Here is a 14,017-nt window from a genome sequence, read left to right as displayed (position 1 = left end):
GAGAAGGACAGAGACAATCTCATTGCTAACTACCTGGTTGAGGAACATTTAAGCTGCAGGTATGGGAACTAAAGTGGATACCGGCTCATGCCTCCTCTTAAAACAGCTCTGCACTCAAGATATCTTGGAAGTAAGGATAGAAGATGGCAGCCAGAAAGAACAGAAAGGAATAAAATGAACACATTATACAGATTATAGAATGGGCAGCTTTTGCACATTATAGGATGGAAAGATTTATATTCTATACAATTTATAAGATAAAGAAGCACAGTCTACCTATTATAGAAGGTAAGCAGAGATAAGCAGAGAAACAAAAGGTGAGGAACAAACGTTATGAAGACAATAGACAAGAGTATGCCACTACATTGTTAGCACAGAAAAGAAAGGTAGAACATTCGTGATTCTGCCTTTTGCCCCCCCCCCGCTTTTTTTTTTGCTTTGTCCAGAATTATTGACCAAAGGAGCAAGACAGTAATTAAAAGAGAGAGAGAAATCTCCATCGCCTTTCTTGCACTGCAGTGATATACTAAGCAAGCATGCAGTCGTAGGTGCCATAGTCAAACACAGTACATCAGTATGGAGTGCAGGAAGTGGAAGAACACTAATGTGCCATTGTACGATAGTCATACACAGTACATCAGTATGGAGTGCAGGAAGTGGAAGAACACTAATGTGCCATTGTACAATGATAGTCATACACAGTACATCAGTATGGAGTGCAGGAAGTGGAAGAACACTAATGTGCCATTGTACAATGAAATTATTTATGGAAGGTAAACAACTTTGTTCTTAAATAATGTCACTATATAATAGCAATAATCTACTCCTGTGTGTAACTATCACAGGAGTTATCTACGATTTAATCACATGGGCTTTGCCAACCATGGGCAAATCCTGTGATACCCACACCCAGTCATAGATTATTGCTAAATTACATTTGGACGAAATACATGCAATAACAAGTGGGGAATACTGTTTTAGGGAAATATAGGTAAGGCAAAAGCCAGGCTGTAGCAGTGTAAAAGGAAGGGAAGGTAATTGATATATAACTAGCCTCAAAATAAACTTTGTTTCAGAAAGAACAATATAAGGATTATCCATGAGGTCTGGCAGTAGATTGAAAAGTGATTACAGATTCTAAACAAATGGCCACTACCTAGCAGGGGAAAGCAGCAGTGATACCTGGATATCACTTTGTATCTTTCGGCTTTTCCCAGTTAGGGGTTGCCACAGTGGAACTCCAGTCCGCTAATGATTGGCAGTAGAGTTTTACATGCTGACTTGCCGGGCCTAACGCACAATCTTCAACGGAGGAACGCCCATTCACGCATGTCGCCACAGAGAAGACGCTCTAACTGAGAATCGAATGGGCAACGACTAACTGTGAGGCGACAACGCTACCGCAGCACCAGCTGATACCTGGATATCACTAAATATTTAAGTTACAAAATAAATTATAATCCAGGCAGGAAAAAGAGAAAACTGTATGGAATGAAAACTAAAGCAGTTTAGCAAGTAATGTGCTGCGCACAGATCATAGCTGGACAATAGTCTGAAGTACACCACAGGTCTGAATCCAGCTGACACTTGTATAATCTTCTGGATATAAGAGAAAATGTATTCTGAGATGGAATTCCTGAGTAAAACAGTATCTTTGAGATATTCCTCTCTGTCCTTTACATGGCTGCAGAATAATAACCGACAAAGTAAGGCATTGTCTTTCTTCCTGGATAACATACTGGCCAAAATCAGTTGCATGTGAGGTATTCATGCCTGTTTTTTGTCTATGTGGTATGCACCTAAAATAAAGCACAGGAAGGAATTCATGCATGTCTTTTGTACAAGTGGTATACACACTAAATATATATCTTCTGCCTGGGTGATATGTCAGTTAAAATTTGGTAGAGTGAGGGACTGATGCAGGTCTTATGTCCAGGTGACATACAGATTTTAGGTACAGTATTTACTCATGATTGTCATTTAGATGGGTGGAACAAAGGAGCGAATACATCATGGGAGAGTCCCATTCATCACAGCAGTTGAGATATAAACAATGAATCACTGTCAGCTGCCCCAAGACAATGACAGAAAAGGCTTAAGTGTATTTAACTAGTGATACATGTGAAGATACAGATGGGATGGAAGACAGTTTGTTGGTTACTTCTTGTTTATGTTAATCCTGTAAAGAAATCTAGCAGATTATGATCTATCAGTCTTTATTAATTCAGATTTTGCCTGAGAATTCATTAGACTTTCTTCTTCTCTGAACTCTTATTTATGACTCAAATAAATGCCCGAACTTGCCTTATTTAACTACATGTGCCTGCATGCCATTTTATTCTCTGCTCACTTACACACTGCCACTTACATGCAAAGACATGCACTCAACCTCCCAGCAGCTCAGTCCTATTACAGCCATGAAACACTAGTTATAATCACCTAGAACCCTAACTTTAACCTTAAATGTCTCGGTCACACCCTAATCCCAAACATTGCTCATCCACACGTCCCACTTGCTCCATTACCTTTACCCAAACCTTGTTCTGTATGCCTACATCTCCCAGACATGCCCAAACCCTAATCCCAGCCCTAACACCCTAAACCTAAAACTCCCAGTCATTCCCTCACCCTAATCCCAAACATAACTTCTTAAAACCTAAAACTCTCATTCACTCCATAACCTTTATCAGAAACCTCACTCACTAACCCTGACCTAAATCTCCCACTCAGTCACTAACCCTAATCCTGCTACTCTTTCACTAACCCTAAAACTCCCACTTGCTCTTTACTGCTGTTGTACTTATGCTCACTCTGGTTCCCACAAACCACGATTACACCAACATTGGTCAAAGATTCGTAGCTGCTCAAGTGATAGCTCATGTGAGCTGTGAATGTTTTTTGCATTAGAATGTTCATAGTTATTTTCATTTCAGTTTAAGTGTTTGCAAAGAATATTAACCGGACCATTACTTTTTCCTTAAGTACCCTTCAGTATTTTTCATCTTTAGCATGTAGCCGGAAATGGGCATTTATTAGCTGAGTGATTGTTTTGTTTAATCAATGCACAGCTTTGTAATAACGTGGAAACTTTGTTTCTGACCGTCACTGATAGCATAACAGATAAGGTTTGAAGAAGCATGGAAGAAATTATGCAATTCAAGTCACACAAAAGTTGCAGTTTCCTGTTTGTTACAATTGCCAGAAGACATTTCTTCAGGTCTGTTGTCCTTTGCGTGAAGAAATGCTTTAGGGGTGGGAGGTTGGTGTAATGGTTAGTGTTTACCTTACAGACATAAGGTACAGGGTTTGATTCTTAAATTGGGTAATTGGCTAGGCTTAAAATGGTCTACAAGGGCTGTTAGCCTAGTACTAATCTATGATAGCATCTTGGCATTTTTCACTTTGCTGCTTCAGGTTGGATTCATGACTTGTTATCCTAATTCATCTTGTTAAAACTACAATTAAAGAGATAATTTCTACAAAATAATGTGCTTTTAGTTGGCTTTGTCATGCCTATTCCCTAAATTTGGTGGGTGTCATCACCTATACACTGTACCTTATATAAACTACCACTTTTGGATGAAAGGAGCTAAAACTTATCAAGATGAGTTTCATTCAGCTGAGCTTGTTATGGCTTCAGTTGTTTCCCTTCAAGTTACTTTGTAACGGAACTGTTATCTGCCATTGCAATCAGAATAACATTAAGAAAGGCAGTCAGTGTATATCCCTGTAACTGAGCACAGATGTGTTACAGGAAGGGAAACGAGTTGCTTTTCAACATGAGTCTTATTCCGTTAAGTTTGCTATGGCACAAGATATTTCCCTTTGTCTGTCACCATATATAACTATGCATCTGACTTTCCTTATGAATAGACTTGTTGAAACAAAGTGTGTGTGTGTGTGTGTGTGTGTGTGTGTGTGTGTGTGTGCATGCGTGTGCGTGTGTGTGTGTGTGTGTGTGTGTGTGTGTGTGTGTGTGTGTGTGTGTGTGTGTATCTGTATGTGTTTCATGTATGCTTTGTAAGGACTGCTGTCCTAAAAAGTATCTCTTTGTTTTGTCTATGCAATCAGGTTTCTAAAAACTTAAAAATAATATTGGTTCATCAGCTGGCATTGTAGCAGGTAGCCTGTTGCAGACACCAACCATCATCTGAGAATCAATGCTGCCTTAAATCTTTGCTTCTCATGTTTTTTGCAGCAACATTCATCTCAGTCCTGCACTGAAAGTTTGATGTACCAGCTAATATGATTCATGCAGATATTTATTTTTTTCGTTTCAGTATTCTTACCACATTTAATTATTTTTGCAATGTTTACTTCTATACTATTTAAAAAATATAATGAATAATAAAATGACTTCAGTAGAAAAATATGAAATATGTTTCTCTGCTTATTCAGCAATAATTATGTATTAATTTGGAAATAGGTATAAACAAATATTATTGTAGCTTGCCTCAGCTGTAAATGCCCAGTATTATGAAATATGATATACAATAATAAAGGATTGAAATGAATAGACAAATATTATTGTTTGCATCAGTCTCTGCTGTGAGTGCCAAGTAATATATAATATGGAAAAAAATGGAAATGCTGCCGACGTTCATTGAATACTTTACTAGAAACAAAATATTAAAAGCATGACAGTAACAAGGACATTTTTTTAATTATTAGTGAATAATCAATGAATGATTTTTGATGGCTCATATAAAATGGTGGAGCACATAACAAAGTAAAAAATAGAGATACTATTTGTTTCATATGGTAGAGTGATTATATCCAGTCTAGAGAACAATATACAGCTCTGGAAACCATTCATGAAAGAAGCACTAGATCTTTACTGTAAGAAAAAATAATGCTCACGTACTGGAAATTAAATCCACTGAAGACAAAGCTAGTGAGCATGGTGCATATATCTCATAGAAGAGAATAGAGAGGCATTATCTAAACATTTAAGTAATACAAAAAAAAAAAAAAAAAAGTACTTCGAACAGATGATTTTCCCAGTCATGAATAGCTAGGTAAACAAAATGACACAGTCCTATGTAAGGTGAATAAATTCAGGAAGATTTAGAAGGGATGTAAGTAAAAATGTCTTTGCTGAAAGAGTGGTGGGTCAAGTATAACATTTCATAAGATGAGGTGAGGTAATCATACAATGATATGCCACTTTCGGAGACTACTGAGGCAGAGAACATGGTACAGCGTTACTAAAAATGCAAGCAACTGCAACAGCAACAATGTAGTGAAGGATTAGGGTCATATTCAAGCATATATAATAAAGCAGAAGGACTGCCTATAAGTAAGTTTGCTTATACCTGTAAATATTAATTACTTCTCATTCAGCACTAATTTGAATTCAGGTAGAGACAAATGTAATTATAGCTCGCCTCAGCTATTAATGCTCTTTTAAAAAAAAAAGTATTTTAATAATGTTTATGCACTCAATTAAACAAAATAGCTGTATTTATAACTGGACTTGGTATGTGTGACAATAAGTAGCTTTATTTACTGACACATAACATTTTATTTAGGATGGAGGTTTGTCCTTTAACCTCTTTTGTAAGCATGACTCCAAGCACATAACAGATTAAAATAGTTGATGTCACAGCCAGGTTTGCGATCCCTGTGATAGAACCAGTAAGAATGTGTGAACTAGAGATAATGGTTTACTGACAAATATCAGTGTTTTTGTCAGATTAGAGGCTAACTAACAAAAGAAGGGAGTATCACACATTGCAGTATGCTTTGTGCATGGCCTTGGATATGCTAACATGGTCATGAGCACACAAATGAAAGGTTTGCATTTTTCATGTTGTTGTTTTCATACAAAAGGTTAAAACAATACTAACCATCACTTTACTCATTCTGAGCTGCATTTGCTTTTTATGGTTTGGGGAATCCACATTGCGTTTATGTTTTTGATACAAAATATGTTCATTTAGTCAATGTAGTCTTTCAGTCCTTGTAGATATGCAGTGCTAATCTCTGTCTAAATTTTATTTTCACTCCCAGAGTCTCAAGACAGAAGGGAGAAGAAAGACTTTTGGCAGAACCTGTTCAAGGATTCTTTCATTGGAATGAAGACATGACAGTCATGAGGAATGCTTCACATGTGGAGGGAAATGGCAGGGCATCATTGAATAATTCATTGGGGAGATGGGGCAGTCACTGTGAATGTTTTTCAGGGGCAAATGTGATGGCTTCATGGAGGGAGATGTTCTAGTCATAATGGATGCTTCACAGGGAACAATATGGCAATCATAGATTCCTTACAGGGAGCATGCATGTAATACCCCCTTGTGGATGTGGCAGTCATCACGAATGCTTCATGGGAGCACACATGGCAGTCATTTTGAATGCTTCATGGGAGCACACATGGCAGTCATTTTGAATGCTTCCCAAGTCATTACAAAAGTTTCAGACAAGGTGAGGCTGTGGCAGGTATACGATTCACTGCGGGAGGTGTATAACATCATGAAGGCATCACAGGGATAAAATGTGGTAGGTATAATGATTTACTTATTGGGGTAATTTATTTTATTTTATATTTGTTAACTGGATAATTGTGCTGTTCCATGGATCCTTTTCAGGCATGACCCAGGCCTCAGTGACTTAAATCTATAAAGTTTAAATATCGATGGAGGGAGTTACAGTAAGTTATAATGCCAAAACATTTGAAATATACATAGTTTTAGCCACAATATCATAGAACATGGCAAGCTTCATGAATGCTTTATTGAATTAAGTATGGTTATTGCTCTTTAACAGTTTTACAAACTGTAAGAGGTGTAGTCTTGTTCACTGCCTTTATTTCTTCTCAGTGTTCTTTCTAATTTGCTGGCTGTAGGTTACTGTAGTGAACTGTGAATGTGCCACACCGTGTACAGGCTTGCTGCTTCAAAGTTCACTAGAAAACTATGAAACTTTGAGTGACAAATCAGATTAAATCTCTTAGATTATCTCTGAAATCAGATTGCTAGGCACAGAGGTTCTTATATCTTAATACAAATGAGTACATACATACCTGTGTACAAAAAATGCATGCATACATATAAACATACATCCTTGAAATCTTGTTTTTGATTAAGGAGCTGTATCATATTATGTCCATGAAATTATGTGATACATTTAGGAATTCAGGGAAGTCCCTAAAACCTAAATCTCACAAACTTTATTGAATAAAACTAAGAATAAATATTTAATATTAACTTCCTTACAAATTAGCCACAGCCTGTGTGAGCTATGGAAAATTAGAACAGGTAAGAAGCATTGTGCCAAATTTTTTGCACATGCAAGGAACTGGCCGCAGCTGCAAACTACGCCAGGAGATGCACAAAGCTACAGGAAACCTTGAGACACACACATCATCCTGTCTAGTGAAGGACCTACAAGGAGTGTCTAATTCTGAAACTTCTACAAGTAGCATACATGTCCAATGGTTAAGATCAAAAAGTGCAACACTCTAAAGAATAAAACACAGCAGAGGCAACAATTATTCATCTAAAGAATAAAACACAGCAGAGGCAACAATTATTCAGAATAATAAAACACAGCATTGCAAGCCCAAGCAATCACCCAATGGCTAATGTCAGAGAATGCATTATCTAATCTCAGAACAAAGCTCCTCAGAGCAGTAAGTCAAAAATCAAAATCAACATAAACTTTATTGTCATGTAGGACTACACAAGTGAAGCTTAAACAAAATTCCGAGTATCAACTCACCAGAGAATACATAGGAGGCAAGGATAACAAGAACAACAGTATAACATTTCAATTTAAAAATATATATTCAATACAAGACCCACAGAAGGATAAGTAAACCAATAATAACAGCAAAACACACAAGCCCCCCAGACAGTCATAAGAAGAATACTGCACATAGCAGCATGATGGTGTAGGACTGCACATGTTAAGATTGTCATCTTTTGTTCATCTGACATCTTTTATCCCAGAGAAGATTATTCTCGGTATTCCAGATTTCATGCACATACCCTTCTGAACACAACTCAACAGAAATCATTCTTACTTTTTCCAAAGTTTCTCAGTCTTTTAAGTTTATATACAGTCTTCCCAAACATGATCTCACAGCTATATCTTTTCTTAATCCCTCTGCTGTTAACACTTAGTCAATTCCAATCCTACTGTTTGGCAATAACCCATGACTGGGTGTGGGTATCATAGAATTAACCCACGCTTGGTGGGGTTTGTTCACAAGGGTGAAGCCCAGTGATTAATCAAAGCCAACCATGGGTTAATCCTGCGATACCCACACACAGTCGTGGGTTAGTGTTATTAAACAATGATATTATTTAATAAACAAATTGCTTACTTTTCTTAAATAATGTCTTTGTATAACAATGTTTTGCTGTTCTTCCTTGTTCTTTACTTTTTTCAGAAGTAAGGAGCTCCACATGATACGTATGTTCCGACGCTCGCACACTACATCAGGGGAGTGCTAGGGGGCTGCAGGACAAGGCAGCATTCTGGTAGCAGCTTATTCTCTTTCTCTGTTTTGGTTTTGTGTTTTTTCCCCAAAAACTTCAACAAAGTTTATACATTTAGGACAGACAAACTTATGAGGAAAATGAAGAACACTTTGCTGTATTCTGGACAGTTAAGAGGTAAGAGCATTACGATAGATCATATTATCAATAAATATGCCTTTTAACTGTCCAGAGTTTTGAAAAGTGTCCTGATTTTTATTTTTTTTTACATTTTATTCTGTCCCTCATGAAATATTGAAAGATTGTTTATTTTAAGTATGTCTTAACAGAAAGTCTGCATGCTCAATAGTTTAGTGTCCAGACTTCTTTCTGTTGGGATATAATTGATTTGCAACAGCTACTCTGATTAGTTTCAATGATCTGATAAAGATGGGATGATTATTGATAAGTATAGGAAAACTGTATGCTTCTGCAGCTTTGATTTTCAGAAATTTGAGTTGCCACGTTCATATGTTAAGATTTATTCTGACTAATTGTGAAAGTATGAGGGATGTTTAAATGCAGTTTCTTCATCTTTTAAAGAAAAATCTGCTTTAAATAAGCTTACGTGTTTGCCCGGTGAGCAGTACTCCTAATTGCATATGCATGCCTCGCATCACGCTTACACAAAATACAAGCACGGTTTCATGGCCAGCAACAGTATTGTTTTCCAGAAAACCATGTAAAGCACCACGAACACCTGAAGACATGCAAACCCATTTACCTACAGGCAGACTGGTTCTGCGGGATTGCGCAGACAGCCGCAATGACTATCAGGGTTTAATATAAGGCAATGTATAAAGTTCTAACATATTATATGAAAGTATAGTCCGTGCAGAGTACTGTGCAAACCTGTTTTAGGCATACAGAATAAAGGTTTTGTTAGTGATCAGCAAGGGTACATAGACTGTATTATAAATAATTATTCAAGGGAAGTGTGTGTATTGAAAAAGGCCACACACATGACTAGAGGGATGAATACAGAGGAAGACGACTGGTGAAACATAGTAATGTACAGCAGATGAGGGCATCTCAATATACCTGCACCACAAAGACAAGAACGTTGTAGCATGAGCAGTAATCACATATCTACATGATATAGTACATACTGGTACGTACTGCTGTTTACACCTCCTTTGTGGGTATAGTCATATCATCACGTGGTTATTGTATATTATGTGACTGTCACACAAGGGGACATATCAATTGAAGAAGATTTTCTGTGATATAAACATCCTGACATGATTACTAGAAAGGGCATTTATCAAGGATGGTATATACAATAGGGGATAGGTGCGTATTTTGAAGATGTTCAAAATGACTTGCTTGAATATGAATGTAATGTCAGCATAGGTCTCAGCCAGGTGGGGTACATAACGACAGGCTCATGGACAGCAGTAGACAGAAGCAGGCACAATCATGGGCAATATCAGAATAATACCACCATTAATCTGTGTCACTGACATAAAATGTGTGATTGGGAGTTATTATACATGGTTCTGGAAGAACACACTTGTACTGCTGTTGTGATTTGTCAGTAATCTGTAATGGGAATCAAGCACAAATTCCTCAGATATTAACATTGTTCATAGCTGTTAAGAGAGACACTGTTACACCTGTAGTTTAAATTACAAGCAATCCTGGTTAGTTGACAGGTTTGCGTGGCATATATATGCCACAATCCACACATTCATGAATGTAACCCATGCCATCAATGTTGTCAATCAGCTATGTATTTACTATGTGCATCACAGGAACACGTATTGCACATGCATCTTGTATAACACCTTGAAGGGGGTTCTGCACTGACAACTCCTAATGGTTATACATAAAAAAGAATACTTAGTTATGGCTGATAAGACATGTGGGAGTGCACTGTGGCAAAAGTGATACACTTGAGTAACTCTTCTCTGGAAGATGTGTTGGGAGGTACAAGCAAAAGCATGCATTGTACTCAATTATTGGTGTAGAACAATAAGAATATAATGCCCTGTGATGTGGATGTCCTGCACATACTCAAGAGTTGTGCTACATGCAAGGGATTAGGCACTACTGTGGGTACATGCTGGTGGACGAATACACAGGTCATATACCACGTGGTCTGCTCATATCGGTGTACTGTCCATATTGTAATTAGCTTGTGTATTTCCTTTCATAAGGGAAATACTCCCGCCATGATTTTTGTTCATTTACTGTATCTCTATGGCTTTGCCAACAATCTTTTGTGTGTTAATACTGTTTGCATTTTACCAATACAAATCATGGATTCAATTATTGCCCACAATGTGCAGTCCTCCACAAAGATGGTTAGACAAAGGATGAGGAAGATAGTCTTGACTACTAATACTTAAATACTGAACAGGAAAGGGCCCAGTACAGAATCTTGTGCTATGGACTCTAGCTAGAGGTGACTTCACACACTTCAACATTATCTGTCATGTATGTGATCCAGTTGTGTACTCACTTGGTGGAGTAGGTGTTCCTGCCCACTTGAGACAGTTTCTCCATGTTATATCTATGTGCAGATTTGTGTCAAATGGCTCGGCCAGGTCACGTTATGCAGGGTGATAGTATTTTCCTCATACATGCTGTTGGTGACCTTCTTGAAGACATCAAACAGATGTAACAGACATGATGTAGCCTTAATAAATCAAACATTGTTTTTTACACATGTTCTTGGGTGTTTACTAAGCTAACAACCACAAGGGCCTTTTTAAGCCTAGCCATGCATCCCAAATCTCTGACAAATTCTGATATAAGTGTAAGCATGGGCCTGGGAGTTGAACCATTTACAGGTTACCTGTGTCCATTAGAGACATAGGTGCCAAACCAGGGATTAATTTTTGGTTACCCATTCAGTTGTCCAAGTTGCACTTCAGTTGGGTTAGGGAGGAGCTCTGCTTCACATGGATGGGCAGCCTGTTCCATAGACAGGGTAGTCTCTGGGATACATACCTATCTCTCCAGTAGGTCCTATTTATATCACAGACATGGTTTAAATCTTTAGAACAGGTAATTCTGGTGCTGTTTTTTTGTGGATATGCAGGAGGTCCATCAGAGTGGGGTCTGACAATGCCCTGTATGCCAGGCAAAGATCTCCCCTCAAAAGCCTATAGGAGACAGAATATAGGGATAGGGCCTTGATGCAGTCTGCATAGGAAATTTTGCTTACACCCTGTATTTTTTTAGTGAGGAACCTCTGTGGACATTCCAATTGTTGGATATGCCTAGTTAGGTACATACCAAAGGGGACATTATACTCAAAGATAGGTCTGATTAATGCCAAATACAGTGGAACAATGACTTTCTTGGACTTAGATACCATACCTTTGTTTATAACTTGCACAACATTGAATGATTTCCTCACCACTGTAGACATGTGATAGTCAAAGGCTAGATTACTGTCTATGTGTATCCCTGTCTACTGGTTCATCTCTAAGGGGTGTGTTGTTAATATGATAGTTACTAGGAATGGATGACTTCCCAAAGGATACTATTATGCATTTCTTGGCATTTAGTTTTAGTCCATGTCTCTGACACCAGTTGTTTGTCTGTGTCAGCCTTTCCTGGAGAACATTTATGTCAGGCATGAGATTCAATGACAGCTACTAATTTGCAATCATCTGCAAATTTAGTCAGCTGGAGACCACTGACATTGGCCTTGACTTCTGAGAAGTAAATGCCAAAAAGGAGTTGTCCAAGGACCGATCCCTGAGAGACTCCACTTGTGACTGGCCTCTTTACAGAGGTGGACTCCCCAATTCTAACTTCCTTGGTCCTGTCTGTGAGCCAGTTGGCTATCCACAGTGTGACATATGGGTTTGTACCTAACTTCTTGAGTTTGTCAACAATGCCCTAGAGGGTGCATTGTGTCAAATGCCTTGGCTAGGTCAAGGTAGGCAGTCTGAACTATTTTGCCCTCATCCATGGTTTTGGTGACCTTCTCAAAGAAGTCCAAAAGATTGAGTAGGCATTATCTACCCTTGATGAAACCAAACTGGGTTGAGTCTTGTATCTGAAAGTTTACTATATCTCTATTGATCATTATAATTCTTTCCATGACTTTACATATAAGACTAATGAGACTTATGGGTCTGTAGTTTCTAGGGTCTGTAGATAGCTCCCTTTTGTGCAGAGGGATGACTGCTGCCTTTCTCCATTCATGAGGCATGAAGCCTGTTTGGAGGCAACAGTTAAATAGTAATTCTGGAGGCCCTGATAGATCATGTTTCATGCCATTTAGAAGGCATCATGGGATATTGTCTGGGCACTGATGCAGTGTCCTTGGTCTTAGAGAGAGCATTAAGGACCTGTTCCCTAGCAATAGTAGGGGAGTTATATTTCATGATTTTTCCTGAGGGAAGGTTGAGGGGGAGAGAGCAGTGAAGCTGGAGCTGAATACATTAGCCAGGAGGTTTGCTATATATTCTGGCTCGGTATAGGTGTCTCCATTTACAATGAGCTCTGCACACAGTTGTATATTGCCTTTGAGGTTGCGGACATAGCTAAAGAATTCTTTGAGGTTGTCCTTGGCCTGGGAGGCCAAACTTACCTAAAATTTGGCTTTGGTAGACTTTCTTTGTCCTCTGAGTTGTTTGATTAGTTTGATGAGAGTGCTTTTATCCTGCTGGGTGCTGCACCTCCTAATTTTTACCATGATTTTCTTCCTCCTGTTATGCAGCCTATTGATTTTGAGATTTGACTAGAGTGGCTTGTTTTTTGAGTTAGTTCTGTACGTCTTTCTGGTGGGTACAGCTGCTTCTATGCAGCTATTAATATGCTTGTACAGAGTTTCTGTGAACAGTTCTGCATAGGCAGAAGTGTTCTCAGGGTTTATGGGTGCTTGAAATTGTGCCAGGTTCTCACTTAATAGCAGGAGGTTAGCCTTAGAATAGGTCTTAAATATTCCAGGTTTAGCTGTGAGGGTCCAGGTTTTATTTTTACTTCAAAGGAGACCATTCTGTGGTCTGACCTTACCAGTGAAGACATTACAGTGGGGGTTATGCAGCAGTCTCCCATATTAGTGAGGTCAAGATCTAGTATGGTTGCACCCCTGGTTGGTATAGTGACTATCTGATCCAAGGAGTTTGTGTTTACAGAATCCAGGAATCTCTGTCCATGTACATTTGGTGTCATATAGGATTCTCAGTTAATAGTGAGATAAAGCCACCCATGAGTATGGTATTGAGTTGGATGGTTAGTGTTTCTAATAAGTTTAAATACATGGCATGGGTTTCCTAAGTCAGAGAGGGGGACTTATAGCTTGCAAGGAAGTGGTGTTGGATTTTACCTATGGTGATTTGAACATGGAGCAGCTCAAGTACATTGTTCTGTTTGACCAGTCTTGAAGTATATTTATTTTTGATGTAAATAGAGACACCTCCACCTTTAGTCCTTGCTTGTGAAGTAGCTGGCCTAAATGTGTGCAAGACATAACCTTGCACTGTTGGGGTGCTGTCCATGGTATTAAACAATGTTTGAGTGACCGCACAAATGTCAGCATTCTCTAGGGTAAGGAGAGCTTCTAGGGAGTG

Source organism: Protopterus annectens, chromosome 12.part0, assembly GCF_019279795.1.
Source record: "Protopterus annectens isolate FY-2018-M chromosome 12.part0, PAN1.0, whole genome shotgun sequence".
Classification (NCBI taxonomy): Eukaryota; Metazoa; Chordata; order Ceratodontiformes; family Protopteridae; genus Protopterus; species Protopterus annectens.
This window is presented reverse-complemented; position numbering follows the sequence as displayed.